A 21,078-nucleotide genomic window follows, 5' to 3' on the forward strand; every position below is an offset into this window, starting at 1 on the left:
TATTGGTCAGTCCCCATGTGGGTCTATTATTTTTACTAATTGTTGATCAATCTAAAGGTTGGAAAATGGCTTGCACTCATTGAAAATACAATGTTAATGGCTAAACAAAGTTTTTGGGTTTTTTTCTGAAAAGGAGATAACGAGAATTTCGCCTGATGCCAGCGAAGTTATCGTCTTCCACATTTGAGACAAAGTCAAATCATTCCACCTTCAGACTGTTTAGCTCATTATGAACATCTTTGGAACGATTTTACACATTCCAAAGATGGCCACATTCCCAGAAGTCCACACAGTAAAATTCCCAAATTTTCACAATCAGATTCCTAAATTTAAGAACTATTTTACATACTTTTCTTTTCCTTCCACATTTCTTGATGACTTGAAAATATTTAAAATTTAAAATGTTAACCTCATTCAGGCCATCTTGGGAACTGCTATATTTATCACATTCTCCAAATTCCTACATTTTCAAAGTAAAATTCCAAATTTAGAGATGTTTTACGTTTACCTCCTTCTTCCTCATTTTGTGACCTGTTCAAACCATTCCAACTTCCAATTGTTCTATAGAGAGTCATCAAAACATTCTCAAAATTCAAATTTTTCACAGTAAAATTAAGATATTTGAAATATTTATCTCCTTCCACATTTGTGACTCATCACAAACCATTCCAACTTCTGTTAGGCTCATTCAACATATACAGAGCTTTTAACATTCCCACATTTTCACAATAAAATAACTAAATTAAGAAGTATTTTACATATTGACCACCACCATCCAGTTTTCATGACCGATTCAAAACATTCCAACTGCAATTTTTTCAACTCATTCAAGTTCAACATATGCAGACCTATTAATAACATTTCCAAAATTCTGTGACCAATTCTAACCATTTCAGCTTCAAACTTGACGCTTGACTTTTTTCTTTTTTGTGACTTTTTTTTTTTTACCGCTTGACTGGGAGCATTTCCTGCTGACACGCTGCTTATACATAGGAAAAGTGGACGTGGCTAAGGACAGTATACGGACATTAAGGGGGAAGGGTGCGTGAAGGAGGGCGCTAAAGCCACGCCCCCAGTAGGTATTAGCGCCGGGGTGTGCATTGTGCAAAACAACATTGGTTTGGCTAAGGACCCCCCCCGAAAATGGCACCGACAAAGAGACACGCTTACGAAGCACAGTTTAAACTGCAAGCTGTCAGTTACGCGGAGGAACATGGGAATCGAGCAGCCGCGAGAGAATTCAAGATCAACGAATCCATGGTTCGCAAGTGGAGGAAGCAGGAAAACGAGCTTCGCCAAGTCAAGAAGACGAAGCTGAGTTTCCGCGGAAACAAGGCGAGGTGGCCCGAGTTGGAAGACCAACTCGAGCAATGGATTAATGAGCAAAGAATAGCCGGGAGAAGCATCTCTACAGTCACCATTCGACTTAGGGCAGTAACGCTTGCAGAAGAAATGAAAATCGAACATTTTCAAGGAGGTCCGTCTTGGTGCTTTCATTTTATGAAACGGCGCAATTTATCCATTCGGGCAAGGACTACCGTGGCGCAGCAACTTCCGGCGGATTACAAGGAAAAGCTGGCGTGGGAGCGATGGATGACAGATGGCGAACACAGCTTTACTAAGACTGGGAGGCAACGCCGGGCGAGTAGCCCCACCATATGTGAATGGATGCTTGGGCTAACGTGTCTGCTTGCACTGTTGTTCGAGCTTTCGTAAAAGGCGGCATCATTTCTGAGAAGCCGCACGGCAACGAGACTGACTCCGACGAGTACGAGAGGGAACCTGGCGTGTTTGATTGAGAACTTGCCCAGCTGTTCATTTCGGATACAGAAGATGAGGACTTTGATGGATTTGTGGATGAGGATTGATCAAAAAAATAACGTGAGTACATTGTTAAATACTTTAATAAAGTACAACCGAACTCAGTTTTGCTTGCGCTGCCTTTTTAAAAACACTGTTTTAGCGTGCATGCATGTTACCGTATGTTTTAAACTAGAGTATGTTTTACCATGCTTGCGCCCAATAATGCGGTGCGCCTTATGGATGTGTTAAATACAGAAATCGACCCCGTAACTGAGAATGCACCTTTTAATACGGTGCGCCCTATGGTCGTGAAAATACGGTACTTCAGCATACACCGCGCTTTTAATAACGTTCCCAAAATTCTCAAATTTCCCACCGTAAAATTCCCAAAGAATTTCCAGAGATTTTACATATTTACCTCCTTCCACATTTCCTGACCGATTCTAACCATTCCAACTTCAGGTCTCACATTCTACATTTGAACAATTCACTGAATTGCACAACATTTCAATTCAGCGTCAATTCTACAGAAATTGCATTCTGTAGTTTATCATACTGTTACCATACCTGAAAATTATGTGTCACACGCACCTCTCACCTCAGATGTAAGCATAATAATTTTACCTCCTACATTTTTGTATACAGGAGTACCTATTGTTATGTCCGCTGCATGTATCATGTGTTAATTTGCTGCGGAGTCGCTGGGATGCACCCTGGCCTTGAGCCAAGCACACTCCAGTTGCTATGGTTTCCCCCATGTTTCTACCCCTGCAGTTGTTATTCAAGTAGCTGCCAACAGCACAGAGAACAAAACAAAACATAAAACCAAACACACAAAAAAAACAATGAAACATCCTGGCAGGTTATTTTAATGAAGCAGTTTTTCGCATTGAAAGCGCTGCATTTATTTGTTTATTTTTTAGAAAAAGCCGCTGGTATAGTGTAGCTGTCCGCTGTTTGTTTTTCCACTTCATTAGACAGCTAATAAGCCTGAAAACAAGTTTGTACCACTCTCGCAGCTTTTGTGTTTTTACACGGGTTTGTCTAGTTTTTTATGATTATTGTCCTGGCATTGCAACTGAGCTGCCTGAGGGAAATAATTCCTGACATTTCCATCCATCCATCCATTTTCAACACCGCCTATCCTGGTTAGGGTCGTGGGGCGCTGGACCCTATCCCAGCTGACTTCGGGCGAAAGGCGGACTACACCCTGAACTGGTCGCCAGTCAGTTCGCAGGGCACATACAGACACGGAGAACCATTCGCACTCACATTCACACCGTCACTGAGTGGGAACTGAACCCACGCTGCTCGCACCGAAGTCAGGCGAGCGTACCACTACATTCCTGATATTTCCACTTTCAAAATCAATAGATCAATCAATCAATCAAGTACACTATCCATATGGGGGTCCATCTGGCCTCTGATATCCTATAAAATCACGATTCTTGCTTTGATGAGCAGTACCGTGCAAAAGTATTGGCTCTAGATTGAATATAAACCTCTATCAAGGCTGAATTGTTCCTAAAAATGAACAAAATAAAAAAAATTAAAAATCACGGTGTCATAATTGTGTGTTACATAGCAGGCTACTTCCGGGTTTTTGGGATTCACAGATCCACTTGATTGTGATCCCTTCCCATGGGCTCACTACCTGTGGGAGGGGCCATAGGGGTCGGGTGCAGTGCGAGCTGGGCGGTGGCCGAAGGCAGGGACCTTGGCGATCCGATCCCCGGCTACAGAAGCTGGCTCTAGGGACGTGGAATGTCACCTCTCTGGCAGGGAAGGAGCCCGAGCTGGTGTGCGAGGTCAAGAAGTTCCGACTAGATATAGTTGGACTCGCCTCCACGCACAGCTTGGGCTCTGGTACCAGTCCTCTCGAGAGGGGTTGGACTCTCTTCCACTCTGGAGTTGCCCACGGTGACAGCCGCAGAGCAGGTGCGGGTATACTTATTGCTCCCCGGCTCGGCGCCTGTACGTCGTATATTAATATATATATATATATATATATATATATATATATATATACACATATATATACATACGGTGGGTATGGAAAGTATTCAGACCCCCTTAAATTTTTCAATCTTTTTTATATTGCAGCCATTTGCTAAAATCATTTAAGTTCATTTTTTTCCTCCTTAATGTACACACAGCACCCCATATTGACAGAAAAAAACAGAATTTTTGAAATTTTGCAGATTTATTAAAAAAAGAAAAGCTGAAATATAACACCGCCATAAATATTCAGACCCTTTGCTGTGACACTCGTATATTTAACTCGGGTGCTGTCCATTTCTTCTGATCATTCTTGCGATGGTTCTACACCTTCATTGGAGTCCAGCTGTGTTTGATTATACTGATTGGAATTGATTAGGAAAGCCACACACCTGTCTATAGAAGAACTTACAGCTCACAGTGCATGTCAGAGCAAATGAGAATCATGAGGGCAAAGGAACTGCCTGAATAGCTCAGAGACATAATTGTGGCAGGGCGCAGATCTGGCCAAGGTTACAAAAGAAATTCTGCTGCACTTAATGATCCTAAGTGGCCTCCACAATCCTTAAATGGAAGACGTTTGGGATGACCAGAAACCTTCGTAGAGTTGACCATCTGGCCAAATTGAGCAATCTTAAGAGATCTCAGCCTTGGTGAGAGAGGTAAAGAAGAACCCAAAGATCACTGTGGCTGAGCTCCAGAGGTGTAGTCGGGAAATGGGAGAAAGTTCTAGAAAGTCAACCATCACTGCAGCCCTCCACCATCGGGGCTTTATGGCAGACTGGCCCGACAGAAGCCTCTCCTCAGTGCAAGACACATGAAACCTTTCTAAAAAAAACACCTGAAGGACTCCAAGATGGTGAGAAATAAGATTCTCTGGTCTGATGAGACCAAGATAGAACTTTGGGGCCTTAATTCTAAGCGGTATGTGTGGAGAAAATCAGGCACTGCTCATCACCTGTTCAATACAGTCCCAACAGTGAAGCATGGTGGTGGCAGCATCATGCTGTGGGTGTGTTTTCAGCTGCAGGGACAGGGAGACTGGTTGCAATCGAAGAAAAGAGGAATGCGGTCAAGTACATGGATATCCTGGACGAAAACCTTCTCCAGAGTGCTCAGGACCTCAGACTGGGCCAAAGGTTCACCTTCCAACAAGATGAGCACTACAGCACACAGTAGCAGCAATGACCCTAAACACACAGCTAAAATAACGAAGGAGTGGCTTCAGAACAACTCCGTGACTGTTCTTGAGTGACCCACCCAGAGCCCTGACTTAAACCCAATGGGGCATCTCTGGAGAGACCTGGAAATGGCTGTCCACCAACGTTCATCATCCAACCTGACATAACTGGAGAGGATCTGCAAGGAGGAATGGCAGGTGATCACCAAATCCAGGTGTGAAAAACTTGTTGCATCATTCCCAAAAAGACTCATTGCTGTATTAGCTCAAAGGGTGCTTCTACTAAGTACTGAGCAAAGGGTATGAATACTTTCTGTACCCACAGTGTATATATATATATATCTATATCCATCCATCAATCCATCCATTTACTGAGCCGCTTCTCCTCACTCGGGTCGCGGGCGTGCTGGAGCCTATCCCAGCTATTATTGGGCAGGAGGCGGGGTACACCCTGAACTGGTTGCCAGCCAATCGCAGTATATATATAAATATATATAAATGGCATAATACTGTATGTCTCCTTTAATGAATCATGTTCCACTGGAGTGATCCTCCGCCGTAACATGGAAACGTGAAGATAATTATTAGTGCCTCGAGCCGGCTGCTGTCTTCGCTATTGGATGTCAGGTGGCCTCTTGAGATGGTCGTTTTCAAGATAGATACTGCACTCACCTTCACCTGCGCTGGCGATAACAACCGTAAAAGAAAAAAAAAAAGGAAACATGGGAGGAAGCCCAGTACCTCTTGGTCTTATCTATTACGGATGGCACAGCAACTCACGGCTTCATTTATTTTACAGATAATGTGTGTTGGGGCGGCACGGTGGCCGACTGGTTAGAGCGTCAGCCTCACAGTTCTGAGGGCCGGGGATGGAAACCCGCCTGTGCTGCCTATATGGAGTTTGCATGTTCTCCCCGTGCCTGCGTGGGTTTTCTCTGGGCACTCCGGTTTCCTCCCACATCCCAAAAACATGCATTAATTGGTGACTCTAAATTGCCCGTAGGTGTGACTGTGAGTGCGAATGGTTGTTTGTTTGTTTATGTGCCCTGCGATTGGCTGGCAACCAGTTCAGGGTGTACCCCGCCTCCTGCCCGATGACAGCTGGGATAGGCTCCAGCACGCCCGCGACCCTAGTGAGGAGAAGCGGCTCAGAAAATGGATGGATGGATGGATGTGTGTTGGTGCACGTTTTGACCATATTTACCTCTGAGCTTCACCATCATCTACTGTACAGTATGTCTAGTGAGTGTAAATGTACAGCTGACTAAGGCACATGTGCAACCGGGCGCAGTTATTTATTCACATTCCAGGGTCAAAAGGCATCTCACAGTATATCAAATACATACATAACGTAGCAGCAAGGTAGCGCTATAACCCCTCACAGTCGAGACGCTTACGCCTGTCCGAAGCATTTAGAAAGGATAAATGGATATTTTAACATTCTTAATGAATAAACAGAAAATAACAGTGAAGAACCAAACGAATTAACTAAATGAACAAAACAAAGTAAGACATGAAACTTACAAACTAATTTCGGTATAGTAAACGAAACTTGTAAACAAACAAAAGTAACTCGTGAAAATAATAAACAATACTGACAACAAAACTATGAAAGAAACAAACTCATGAAACTAACAAACACAGCTAATTTGTGAAACTAATGAACAAAACTAAGAAACTCAACTAGTGAAACTGACAAAGGAAACTATGAAACAAAACTAAGAAACATTAACGAATGAAACTATGGTACCAAACGAAACTAAACTACGAAACTAACAAAACAAATGAATGAAACTATCAAATGAAACTAACAAGCAAAACTAACAAAACTAACAAATGAAATGAATGAAGCTAACAAATGAAACTAACAAATGAAACTCATGAAACGAAACTGAGAAACAAAACTAATGAAACTAATGAGACAAACAAAACCAAAGGCCCAAACTAACTAAACTAATCAACAACTAAACTACTTCATTTAACTAACTAAATTCACAAAGTTTACTTTTTGTTGAGCTAAAACACAGTTTGCAGGTGGATGATGGCTCTAAATGGGGAAAAAGACTATATTACAAAACATGCCATGAAAAAAAACTTAGTTCAATTTTTTTCCCGACATGTCCTAAGACTGTGAATGTGCCAGCGAGGCGCTGACATTATTATTCCTCGCATGGAGCAGTCGCTGCTAAATTTGCATGTTTTACACTGAGCTGCCAAACCTTTATGGCGATGAAGACACTGCTCAGATTTTCCCTTATTATCTCCCAGGCTCATCTTACACACAACTTAAGGCCTCTCGCGGTGATTGGCAAAGCAGAAAAGTCACTTTTTCCCCCCACTTCTATCGCTGGACAATTACAATATTTATGAGGGAAAAAAAACCAGGAAAAAAAACACAGTTTTATGCTTTGGTTATTAGGTTTAACTCCCCCCACCAACCCACATTTAACAAAAACTATATATAAAACACAAGCGAGAAAAAGCGCTCAAGCATTTTTCAGTGTCATTTTACAACACAATGACATAAATGAATATGAGGCTGCTGTTCAAACTGCTGACAGGAGCAGAAGAAAACACCTCACACTCAACAGGGGATTAAGGCAGCGTATGTGTGTGTGTGTGTGATTTTCATTTTATATTATTTCTCTCAAGTCTTTGCAAACAATAATTCATTTTATAAATGACTTAAATGGTAATCACGCTGAACATTTTTTCATGAAGTGTCTGCATTGTGAAGTGTCCTCTGCTCTATTCGACATGTCGTCCACTCAAAGTCACTGACTGGTAGAGAAGAAACTTAATTGAATGATAGACCCCTCAGTATTGGGAAACCCTATATATTTCTACAACACTCACCATAGCTTTCCAAGTGAGAAAGAAATATATCTTCTTTCTACTAAATTAAGTGAAATACTATCACGTACCACTCCCCCCCCCCCCCCCCCCCACTCCACCTCGCTAATCTTTTGTAAGAGCCAATCAACCACAAAAATCAGAGATCCCTTCTTCAAATCTTCCACCGCAATTGAGCTTTCATCCAAGGTGCCACGCTCAGACACATTAGTTTACCGCTAATAGAGGAGTGTTCATTTGCTGGTGATTAGCAGAAGAATGAGTCATTCCCCAAGGGCGGGAAGGCCGCTGTGCTCGATGCAGCCGAGGTTTTACTGTCACGTTGAATGAATGTGACTAATGAAGACTGTGTCACAGCACACACGGGCACAGACATTTGGAGCTGGCTCCCGTGAGCGTCCGGGGGACCGTCCGTTCGCCGGCAGGGGTGGCACGCTTGTTAACATCCTTGTGAAAGCTTGTATTTGAATTCACAAGCGCATGTTGTTGAGTTTGCGTTCTTACCGGATTCAGGTGGGATTGCAAGAGCTGCAACTGCTAGTCATTTACTGTATGTATAGTTTTGTGGTTGGTAGTGGTGTAAAATTGCAGTGCATCATTCATATATAAAAAATATCAAATCATATTGCAGTGTCAATCAAAACTAAGCATTACTTTGTAAAGGCTGGATTTTTTTTAATACAGTGAACCCCCATTTATCGTGGGGTATTCAATAATGGGTGAAAATCCGAGTTTAAGTAAAAATAAGCACATTTTATTTCCTAATTCCCTTGCAGCTGAAACGATGTTTAAAGAAATTTTCTTCTTCTTCTTCTTCTGTGGTGGTGTGTTTCAGAGAGGTGTGTGGGAGAGTTGGAAGGAAAAAATTGTATATTTATGTAAATACATGTTTTCTCACAGTGTGATTATTGTATCTTCACGGTGTCGGCTTTTGTGTATTAATAGAGGTCAGGTTTTTTTTCGTAGGGTTTTGTCCGTGCCTCGTGGCGAGGATGGCGCCGCCTGAGACGCCACCGTCTCTGAGGCACGGCGTGGGGATTGTGCCACAGCCTAGCTTCACGGTGGAGCAAGTGCTGTTGGCTGTTGGCGAACAAGTGGGATATATGCATATCTCACATGCATGCCGCATGAATAAAGCGGTGGTCGTGTTTTTTAAGCAACAAAAATATGTAACGGAACTTATAGAGAATGGATTCATTCTAAATGACGAGTTTATCCCAGTTTCCTCGCTGGCCGTACCGTCAACACGGATCACTGTTTCGGGCGTCCCTCCGTTTATTTCGAACGAGGCGCTGGAACGGGAGCTGAAGCGTTTTGGTAAGTTTGCTAGCGGATTTCGTAATGTTGGGTTAGGATGCAAGAATGAAAAACTGAAGCATGTTCAGTCATTTAGACGAAAGGTTTTCATGTTTGTAGACTCTCAGACGCAGACGTTGGATGTTTCTTTCCGTGTTCGTCATGAGGAAGGCATGTATATGGTGTACGCAAGCTCGGGAAGCATCAAATGTTTTGAGTGTGGAGATGTTGGTCATAAACGGGTGGTGTGCCCGCATAACAATGCTACAGTGAGACCTGCTGCTGTTGATAGCCCCGAGGATCACGCCCAGGCAGGTCCGGTTGTGGACGGTGTCGTTGACGTTGAGGAGCGGACGGCTGAGCCTGACTCCGTTGGAGTGGGCCCTATGAGTGTGAATGGCGTCTCGACGGCGGAGGTAGCCCTTGCTGAAAGCCGTGGATCGGTGGCGGCGAAGGTAGAGGGACAACGTGCTATTATTGAGAATGATGAAAGTAAGAATGACATGCAAATTATAGAACAGAATAGTATTGTTGATCGGATGAAAATGGCCCAGGCTAGTGATGTGAGACAGCAGAGGTAAACACTGATGATGATATAGTAGACCAGGTTCAGCATGGTGATGGTAGCCAGGCTATGGGGCTGGAGACTGATGGTGACTCTGATGGTGCTTCAATTGCTGACAGCGTTTCCCAGAGTAAGGATTTATACCCTTTGAAAGAATTAGATGAGTTTTTGGAGGATACATTCGGTAAAACGGTTGATGTACAAGAATATTTTCCAGATGTTAGAAAGTTTGTGAAGACTGTGAGTACCCTACAAAAGGTGGTAGGAACAGACTTGCTTGATGACAAGAAGAAATATCGCCTGAGGAAGCATGTGACTGCTGCTCGGAAAATTTTAAGTGGTAAAAGACAGAAAAAATTAAAAGTTGATTATTAAAATAGGAATGGAACTACAACACTGGGTGTTTTCTCTGCTGTTGGCTTTTGGCTGGTTGTTTTTCTCTCTCTTTTATTAATATGAATTCTTTACATGTTGCATCCTTAAATATTAACGGGGGTAGAAATGCACAGAAGAGGGCGCTAGTGTTAGAAATCCTAAAACAAAAAAGAATAGATATCGCTATGTTGCAAGAAACACACAGTGATAATTTAAATGAAACGGACTGGGGGCTATGTTGGGGCGGTCAGTACGTTCTCAGTCATGCCTCTAATCTTAGTGTGGGGGTCGGTATATTATTTAGTCCCACTCTTAGTGTTAATGTTTTAGCAATCACAGAAATAGTTGCAGGGAGGATTGTAATGGTTAAAGCAGAAATCCAAAACATTATGTTTAAATTTGTGAATGTATATGCACCAAATTGCGGGCGGGACCGTTTGAGTTTATTCAAAGTACTAAAGGAAAATTTGGACAACTGTGATAAAGGGGAATGTGTTTTAGTTGGGGGGGACTAGAACTGTTGCACCGATCCCGCTTTAGATAGAATAGGACAGGAGCTCCATACCCAGTCATCCTGTTTCTTGTCAAAGATGACCAAGGAGTTGGATTTAGATGATGTGTGGAGGACAAAGCATCCGACCGACAGACAATATACCCGAATGAACGTTTTTGATGGCGTGGTTACTCCAGCCAGATTAGACAGATTTTATATGTCTGTGGCTTTTAACACCAGGGCAATTAATTGTCAAATTTCCCCAGTTGGGTTTACAGATCATCATTTGGTATTATTGGAACTAATTTTGTCCCACATGGACAAGCCGAAATCATTCTGGCATTTTAATGTCCAATTTTTACATGATTTTGTTTTTTGTGGAAATTTTAAATTGTTTTGGAGTAATTGGAGAGCCAAGAAAGAGTTTTTTTCCCTCCTTAATTCAGTGGTGGGAGGTAGGAAAAAGTCAAGTGAAAGTGTTTTGCCAACAGTACGCATCCTTCTCTAGTATTAATACTAGGAAGGCTATAGAGAAACTAGAAGAGGACATTGAGGTTTTGGAGAGTGTGGCTGCTGAAAATACTGAGCAGTTAAATAAAAAAAGACAGCAGTTGACTTGTTTTCTTCAAGAGAAGGCTAAAGGAGCTCTGGTCCGGTCACGTTTTACTACACTGAGGGACATCGATGCACCCACCTCCTTCTTTTTTAACCTGGAGAGAGCTTTTGGACAGAGGAAACAAATGGTGTGCCTACAGCGGCCTGATGGGACGCTGACTTCAGATTCTGCAGAAATGAGAAGGCTAGTGGTGTCTTTCTACTCCAACCTGTTTGAGGCAGAAAGGTGCGATGGAAAGGCTACAGAGACACTACTTCAGGGTGTCCCTCAGCTGGGATCTGATGTACAAGATGTCTTGGGTTCTGACATTACTCTGAAGGAATTGACGACTGCGGTGACCCAGTTGACCTCTGGTAAGGCCCCAGGTTTGGATGGAATACCAGCAGATTTCTATAAACACTTCTGGAATATAATTGGGATTGACTTGTTGGAGGTTTTCAAGGACTCCTTTGGGAGAGGGACTCTTCCAGCTTCCTGTCGGCGTGCGGTGATCTCTCTTCTGCCAAAAAAGGGGGATTTAACTTTGCTCAAGAATTGGAGACCTGTTGCCTTACTATGTACGGACTATAAAATTTTATCCAAAGTTTTGGCAAATAGACTAAAAGTTTATATGGACATTGTAATTGGTGAAGACCAGTCGTACTGCATCCCTGGCAGATCTTTGTTGGACAATTTATTTTTAATGAGAGATATTTTTGATGTGTGCAAGGCATACGGTGTTGATGTAGGCATTATTTCTATTGATCAGGAAAAAGCATTTGATCGGGTGAATCTTTCTTTCTTATTTTCTACATTGCGTGCATTTGGAGTTGGGGAGCATTTTGTATCATGGGTGAGACTCCTGTGTGAGAGTGCATGTTGTGTAGTTAAGGTTGGGGGAAGACTGAGCAGACCGGTCGGGAGAGGGATTAGACAAGGCTGTCCTATTTCGGGACTATTGTATAGTTTTGCTATCGAGCCTCTCCTATTGAGATTTAGGAAAACTTTGAAAGGTCTATGTCTGCCAGAGATGACTTATAGCCTTCCCATAGTCGTGTCAGCCTATGCTGATGACATTACTGTAATGGTCCAGGGACATGGGGACATAGAGGCACTGAGAGAAAGTCTAACACTGTATGAAAAGGCTTCCTCAGCTAAGGTAAATTGGGAAAAGAGTGAGGCATGCTGGGTTGGTAATCCAACACAGGCGACTGCGTATGGTCTCCCTGGTGGCCTTACATGGGGAAATAGTGGTTTGAGAATTCTGGGGATTTATTTGGGCGATGACAAGATGGTTGCTAAAAATTGGGAGGGAGTGCTGGGAAAAGTGCAAGCTAAGTTGTCTAGATGGAAATGGTTGCTACCTCAGCTGTCCTACAGGGGAAGAACTCTGATTGTAAACAATCTCGTCGCCTCTCTTTTGTGGCACAGACTTCAGGTGTTAGCACCCCCACCAGGACTGATTAAACAGCTACAGAAGATGCTGGTGGACTTTTTCTGGTCTGGTCATCACTGGATGAGAGCGTCAGTCCTGTATCTCCCTGTGACGGAAGGGGGGCAGGGCCTTATAGACATTGCCTCCAGGATGGCTGGTTTTCGTTTACAGACGGCACAGAGGCTGTTGTACAAAGACTCAATCTGCTGGTCAGCCGTCGTTCGTCTGCTGCTCCGGAGGGCCGGACGGCTAGGTTATGACAAACATCTGTTTCTGCTGTACTCTAGCTCCGGTTTGGATGGACTGTCACCTTTTTACAGCTCTGTCCTTGATGCTTGGCAGACTTTGGACTTTACTCGAGCCTCTGCAGAGCCTGGATTGTGGTTGTTTGAAGAGCCACTATTCAATAACAGTTTTCTACCTTTGAGTGCCTTTTTGTCTGAAACAATGAGAAGCGCTTTCAGGGAGGCAGGGATTGTGAAGATGGGACACCTAATGAGGACATCCCCAGAGACACTGGCTGAGAAGACTGGTGTCCACTCCAACCGGGTTCTACAGGGTCTGGTGAAGGAGGTGTGGCAGTCGCTGTCAGAAAAACACCAGGACTTTATACGGAACAGTGATTTAGCTCACCAGTGGAGTGAGGGGGCTGAGTACCTTTTTCCTCCTCTTGGCGTGATTCCTGCTGGTGGGGAATGGAGGGAGCAATGTGGAATCCTACTGTCCCTAAAAACTCCAAAACTTGGGAACTTCAGCTCTTGTAGTGGAAAGCGGCTGTATGAGAGTTGTGTAAAGGTGCTGAACAATGGATCGCTCACTGGAGTCAGAGAGTCGAGATGGACAGAGGTGTTTGGTTCGGAATTTTCCCCAAAAGGAAGCTGGTGGGTCCTGTATAAACCTCCTGTTGAAAAACGGATGGGTGACATCCAATGGAGGATTATACATGGAATAATAGCTACGAACACATACAGAGCTCACTTTGACCCTAGCACTGCGGAAGGTTGTCCATTTTGTTTACACACGGAGACATTGGACCACTTAGTGCTTCTATGTCCCCGGTTGGCTGTGGAGGGGTTGGGAGAGGTTTTCTCTTTCCATCTTTTTATTTTTGGACCATCTTATTCCAGAAAAAGAAAGAAAACTGTGGTGTTAATGAATTTTATGTTTGCAAGTGCTAAATTGGCTATATGGAAAAGTAGGAAAAACAAGATTGTTGGAGCTAATTGGACTGATCCGCTTTACTGTTTGAGAGGGTTGGTGGCAGCCCGTTTAAGGGTGGAGCACACCTTTTATACGGTTACCAATATTCTGGATGATTTTGTGGATCGGTGGGCTATTGGGAATGTTTTGTGTTCAGTAGATGAATATGGATCACTGGTGTTGAATTTTAAATTTTTTATTTTTTTTAATTTATTGTGTAAATTTTCATTTGTTTTAATTATGTTTCTGGTGATATCCTTTTCATGTTTTTAAAGTAAATGCATATTGGGATATTTTTTTGTCAAAAGGTGTGCTAAATAAAGTTTCTTGAAAAAGTAAAAAAAAAAGTCTTCTTCTTCTGGCAGTGGTGGCGGCAAGACAAACAAGCCTCAATCATGCGGCAAAGCGAAAGTCAATATATTCCTCAATGGATCTGAGTGAGATGCCCAGGGCCTATAAAAATAATGGAGTGTGTAACATTATTCGCGGTGCCACAAATGGAAACAGCCTAGAGGGGGAAATAGCTCCAGTAAGACAGCTCCACTCATCTGTGCGCTGTCGAGAAGTGAGTGCGATGGGGGGTGGGGGTGGGGACCGGAGGTGCGCCGCAAACACTTAACCGTTGGGAGACCTGCAGCCAAAATTAGATGATTACAAAAGCCTCATTACTATGCTCCTCTGTGCTGCACGCCTTCCCACCGCTGCTGCTACGGTGTACACGGCGGCTTTGTACAGCAAACCAAAAGGGAAAACCCAAAATAACCGTTGTGAACGTTCCAAAAAAACATCATGTGGCATTCTTTGATTCTACAGTAGGACTGGAATCCATGACAATCCCAAATTGATCACCCAGAGAAGTTGTTTCTTCCAACACTCTTTTACCCTTGCACTTAATTGGACTGCCTTCATGCTTGAGTTACGGCTAATTTTGCAGCGTTTAATTTATTTTCGAAAATATTCATTACTCATTATTAACCCCCTTAAGGGAAGTTTTACTTATGCTGTGTTATATTTTTTGTTGCACACTCACAGAGAGATTGTAGGGACAAGGACAGAAGTAGAGCAGTGTATCGCTGACAGAATGATTTGTGGAGGTCTGGTGGCAAAGAGTTCCAGAGCTGGGCAGCAGAAGGGCTGAAGACTCTTCTTCCCATGGGCAGATGGAACAGTCAGGTGGAAGGAGGAGGAAAATCTTAGGGTGCGGACTGGAGTGGCAATGTGGAGGAGGACAGACAAGTATGGAGGACCAAAGTTGTGATTGGCCTTGAAGGTGTAAAGGAGGAGTTTAAATGAATTCTAAATCTGACTGGGAGCCAGTACCGTTACTGAAGGACAGTGGTGATGTGATAGAAAGAGGGTGTTATGTTATTGATATGCAAATATAGGACGGTGTGCTGTCAAGGGTGACACCCAGACTCTTAACCTGAGGGGAAGGGGAAATAAAGGAGTGATCAACTGTGAGGGAGAAATTGTCAAATTTGGATAATATAGATTTTGTGACAACAGGGAGAACTTCTGTTTTGTCACTATTTCATTTTATGAAGGGAGAGGTGAACCAGACGTTAATTTCTGATTAGCAGGAGATGATGGAGGAAGTCAAATGTTGGGTTTGCAGAAGACGTAGAAGTGGGTATCATCTGCAATGCAACGAAAGAGGATATTAAATTTACAGAAAATATTGCAGCGGGGGAGGAGGTCGATGATGAAAAGCAGGGGCCCCAGAACAGAGCCCTGAGGCACACCTGAAGTGACTGGGTAGGGATGGATGAAAAGTACACTAGCGGAAAGAAGTGAGTGCGGTCTTTGATGTATCAGTGGAACTTGTCAAGGGCGGTGTGGGCGATGCCGATGGAGGATGGGGTCTGAGATGTAAATGCTTAGAACCTGGAAACTTATTTTGTTTTGTGAGAGCTCATGTGCATTTTTCATTGGCTGTTACATTTGTGACGACATTCAGAATCAGAATCATCTTTAGTTGCCAAGTAAGTCCAAAAAACTATCTCCGATAGTTGGAGCTGCTCTAGTACGACAACAGACAGTCAATTGACAGAGAACACTTTTGAGACATAAAGACATTGACAAAAAAAAAACAGTCACTGAGCAATGAAGGGTTGCTAGTTATATGGTAATGGTCTGGTAATTTATATATATATTTTTTGACAATTGTGCAAAAAGATGCTGAGTCCTCTAGCACTTAGAGCAGTTCGAATGACTAATATTGCAATAGTCCGGTGCAATGACCATTGTGCAAAGGGCGCTGAGACTTCAAGGAGTGTATGCGGTTTACAGTGACGAGTGGTGCGATAATCTGGGACAATGTTGATTGTGCAAATGTTGCAGATACTCCTCAATCAGTGTGCAAATGGAGCAGATGCTACTCTGACATGAGTGGCCAGTATTGGTCAACAACAGATATGCAAATAGTGCAGCGTGGCGAGACAACGACAGTGAGTGCATGAGTAATATATAATTGGCCCCACAGAAATGTGACAACGAACCCAAGTCAAAAAATTGCCAGCATGTTGTAATGGAATTGTAGGTTAGCTGTTTAAGAAGTTGATTGCAAGAGGGAAGAAGCTGTTGGAATGTCTGCTAGTTCTAGTTTGCATTGATCGGTAGCGCCTACCTGAGGGAAGGAGCTGAAAGAACTGGTGACCGGGATGTGGAGGGTCCGAGAGGATTGTGCATGCTCTTGTCTTAGTTCTGGCAGCGTGCAAGTCCTCAAGGGTGGGAAGGGGGGTACCGACAATCCTTTCAGCGGTTTTGATTGTCCGTTGCAGTCGGAGTTTGTCCTTTTTGTAGCAACACCAAACCAGACTGTGATGGAAGAACACAGGACTGATTCGATGACCGCTATGTAGAACTGCCTCAGCAGCTCCTGTGGCAGGCTGTGCTTTCTCAGAAGCCGCAGGAAGTACATCCTCTGCTGGGCCTTTTTGAGGACGGAGTTGATGTTGGTCGCCCACTTCAGGTCCTGGGAGATTGTAATTCCCAGGAACTTGAAGGTCTCGACGGTTGACACAAGGCAGCTGGACAACATGAGGGGCAGCTGTGGCGAAGAATGCCTCCTGAAGTCCACGATCATTTCTACAGTCTTGAGCGTGTTCAGCTCCAGGTTGTGTCGGCCGCACCACAGCTCCAGCCGCTCCGCTTCCTGTCGATATGCAGACTCGTCACCGTCCTTGATGAGGCCGATGACAGTGGTGTCATCTGCAAACTTCAGGAGTTTGACAGTCGGGTGCGCTGAGGTACAGTCGTTCGTGTAGAGAGAGAAGAGCAGCGGAGAGAGGACACAACCTTGGGGCGCCCCAGTGCTGATGCTGCGTGTGGATGAGGTGGCCTCCCCCCGCCTCATCTGCTGTGTCCTGCTCGTCAGAAAGCTGTAAATCCACTGGCAGATGGCAGGTGACACGCTGAGCTAGAGAAGCTTGGATGAAAGGAGTTCAGGGATGATGGTGTTGAACGCTGAGCTGAAGTCCACGAACAGGATCCTCGCATAGGTCCCTGCACTGTCGAGGTGTTCTAGGACGAAGTGCAGTCCCATGTTGACTGCATCATCCGCACACATGTTCGCTCGGTAGGCAAACTGCAGGGGGTCCAGCAGGGGACCTGTGACGCTCTTGAGGTGGTCCAGCACGAGACGTTCAAAGGACTTCATAACAACAGATGTCAAGGCGACAGGCCTGTAGTCATTTAGACCCAAGATTGCAGGTTTCTTGGGGACTGGAATGATGGTGGAGCATTTGAAACAGGATGGTACTTCGCACAGTTCCATAGATCTATTGAAGATCTGAGTGAAGACTGGCGCGAGCTGGTCCGCGCAGACTTTGACACATGGTCTGGGCCTGCGCTTTGTTAATCTTTTGTTGTTTGAAGATGTGTCTCACATCCTGTTCATGGATGGTTAACGTAGAAGTCATAGGTGTGATTGTGTTCGGTGGTGTGGCCGGGTGCGTGTGGGGTGTGAAAGTGTCCTTTTCAAATCTGCAGTTGAAGGTATTCAAGTCGTTGGCTAGTGTGCTATTGTTCTCAGCTTGGGGGGATCGTCGATTGTAATTAGTCAGCGATTGGAATGCATGCCAGACTGATTTAGAGTCGTTAGCGCTAAACTGTTTTCCAACTTTGCTGCATAGTTCCTCTTTGCAATGTTAATTTCTTTAGTCAGCTGGTTTCTAGCTCGATTATACAGGGCCCTGTCCCCGCTCTGATATGCGTCCTCCTTAGCTTGGCGAAGCTGCTTAAGTTTAGCAGTGAACCACGGCTTGTTGTTGTTGTTGAAAGTACGAAATGACTTTGTTGGTACACAAACCTCTTCACAGAAACTAATGTAGGATGTGACAGTGTCCGTATATTCATCCAGGCTACCAGCTGAATTTTCAAAGACACTCCAGTCTGGCCATTCTAAACAGCTTTCCATCTTTACCTCATTGGTCCACTTTTTCACTGTTTTCACTGTAGGCTTCGCGCATTAAAGTTCTTGCCTGTACGTCGGTATTAAGTGAATTAAGCAGTGATCAGACGAGCCCAGGGCTGCACGAGGTATAGCACGGTGTACGTTTTTTAGCGTAGTATAGCAGTGGTCTAAAATGTTATTTTCCCTGGTAGGACAGTCGATGTGCTGCTCGTATTTAGGGAGTTCGTGGTTGAGTTTAGCTTTGTTATAGTTCCTGAGAATAATGAGGGGTGAGTCCGGGTGTTTTTTTTTTTTCAATTTCGTTAACCTGTTCGGCGAGCGTTAGCAGTGCGGCGTTCGTGTTAGCTTGAGGCGGAATATAGACGCCAGCGAGAATGAATGATGCAAACTCACGTGGCGAGTAGAATGGCTTACAGTTCAAAAACAGCGACTCCAAATGCGGGCTGCAGTGTGTGCTGAGCTCCGTGACGTCCGTACACCATTTTTCGTTGATATAGAAGCATATCCCGCCGCCTTTTGTTTTCCCCGATGATTCCATGTCGCGGTCTGCTCGGTGAAGATGAAAACCCGGAAGCCTGACGGCGACATTGGGTACAGCGTCGCAAAGCCAGGTCTCCGTAAAGCACATGGCTGCGGAACGTCCGAAGTCTTTACTGGTCTTTATCAGGAGATGAAGCTCGTCCATTTTGTTGGGTAGCAAGCGTACATTCGCGAGGTGGATCGACGGGAACGCCAATCTGTATCCTCTCTTGCGGAGTTTCACCTGGATGCCGGCTCGCTTCCCTCTGTGGCGTTGCCTCCGTTTCCATGCGCCGAGGACTGCGGTCGCTGCTCCGGTGAGTAACTCGGGGAAAAAACTGAGCGGATTTGCGAAAGTTGGTGAAAGAAAGTCCGGAGTAGCCTCTTTGATGGTTAGCAAGTCTCCCCTTGTGTAAGTGAGTCGTGTAATGTCTCCAAAGATGAACGAAAAACACAACAACAATACTAGAGAGCTCATTCAGTAACAGTGATACCGGCAGTGACACTTCAGTCGGTTTTGGCCGTGTTGCTCGGTGTGCGGTGGGCCTAATGAAACGTTACAGAAAATAGATGGATCCCTTATCAGGCCACTTTGAATCATGTGACCATCCCCACCCAACTTCCACAACGCCTAACCTCCCCACACACACATACGTCTCCCCTCCCCCTGACCCATCTAGTCCTTAATTACCATGTCTAATTAGGCCCCGACAGCAGAGGTCAATCAAGTAATTACAGAAAGGGGGATGAAAGGAACACGGGAGCAGTCGGCGCGAGACTTGGCGGTGTTAGAACCTCGCCATCAGCACGTGCATGTTTCCCTTGAGGCGTACACACGTGCGTGTTTGTCGGCATGTGCAACCTACACACGCTGTTCACATGATAAAAGATTTATAATCCAGCTAGCCGCTCTTACTTACAGCCTTTCTCCTATTGATCTACGGCCATAGAGCCCACATGTGCACGTAAGACTTTATTCATTATGTATGTGTGTGTGTGTGTGTGTGTGTGCGCGCACATCACGGGATCGATACACATGCAAGGAGCTTGTATTTTACAGCCTCATCAATACCGGCGAGCAGTATCTTAATCAGCAGTGTGTATCTGGCCTGGAAACACTCAGTCTCCCGGGAATCTGTCCCCGTTGGGATGCTGTCAATGTTATATTTACACTATGTGCTGTGAAGCAACCACACCATATCCCCGCTTCCAACCTTCCACCCAACCCCGATAATTTTGATAAAGTACATTAACATAAAGGTTTTGAGTCTTTTTCTTTTTAGACATGGTGCATTGTGTAATATGACAATTAAATCCAGCAGAGGAGGCAAAAGTACTCATACGCTGTACTTAAAGGGAGTGTTTTGAGATTTTCAAGATTTTAATGCAGCCTCACAATTTCATTTTTATTTTCCAGAGGTGAATATTTTGTCATAATTATGGGCAAAGCTCCTGAAGCCCAAGGTAAGAGATCAACACGAGGCTGCGGGGTTGTGTGTATGAGTGATCCCGCGAGTACATGATTGACATTTCGTCGGTCACGTCGTCTGTATCTGATTGGTTGTTTTTGCTCTGGTTTCTTAAAAGTCAAATTATAGGCACGTTTTTGAAAAATTGCAAACTGACCCTTCAAATCAAACAAACAAAAAAGAACAAGTAAAACGATAAAATCAAATTTTACAAATTAATGAAAACATTGTTTTATGAGTTTTAAAATAAAAATGACAAAAATGGCAACATCATATATTAAAAGCAAAACATTAAAATGAAAAAAATACTCATCAAAGCATAAACTTTAACAGGTTTTTATTAATCAAATAGCAATCATACAGTAAATAAAGTGACAAAATAGGCTACTAAACCTAACTTGCATAATAAAATCATTAAAAAACGTTTAAGTATACAAACAAGCAGTTAAGTGGAAGCAAACAGTCACAGTCACGTTCAATATTTATTTATTTATTTTTTTAAAATTATTGTTCTTCCATCCAGTGGCAGGCAGTACTATTTATCGAACCCAGACAGTGGATCAAAGTGCTTCTTGCAACACTAATGCATGCTGAACACATAAGACAGCCAATGAGTAAACGTACCTTCATTATTCTAAGGGGGTAATTCCGACCAACAGCACGTCAATCGCTAATCGGAGCCCTTCGTTTATCTAATTAAGTTATTAGCTCAGACGTGGTGAGCTTGCATCTTTAATGTAGCCGTGGGGTGAAAGGTCATGTGTTTGTCTATCAAACTGTGCACGTCTTTTTTTTTTTTTTTTTTTCCCCTTGCTGCCATTTTTCCTTAGAGCTCACTTCACACCCCGTCCACGGAGGAATGCGTTAGGGGTGATGAATAGAA

The 21,078-nt window shown here is 43.9% G+C and overlaps 1 protein-coding gene across 5 annotated transcripts in view; it reads left to right on the forward strand.

The window, feature by feature from the left end:
* The first annotated feature begins 629 nt into the window (after nt 1-629).
* Nucleotides 630-21,078, forward strand: part of LOC133478218 (uncharacterized) — a 110,990-nt gene continuing 90,541 nt past the window's right edge. For all 5 annotated transcript variants that reach the window (XM_061774009.1, XM_061774012.1, XM_061774010.1 and 2 more), the window contains exon 1: nt 630-1,881. The gene's annotated coding sequence lies outside the window, so the exon portion shown is untranslated. The remainder of the gene's footprint in view (nt 1,882-21,078) is intronic.

The sequence above is a fragment of the Phyllopteryx taeniolatus genome, chromosome 5 (genome assembly GCF_024500385.1).
Source record: "Phyllopteryx taeniolatus isolate TA_2022b chromosome 5, UOR_Ptae_1.2, whole genome shotgun sequence".
NCBI classification, from domain to species: Eukaryota; Metazoa; Chordata; class Actinopteri; order Syngnathiformes; family Syngnathidae; genus Phyllopteryx; species Phyllopteryx taeniolatus.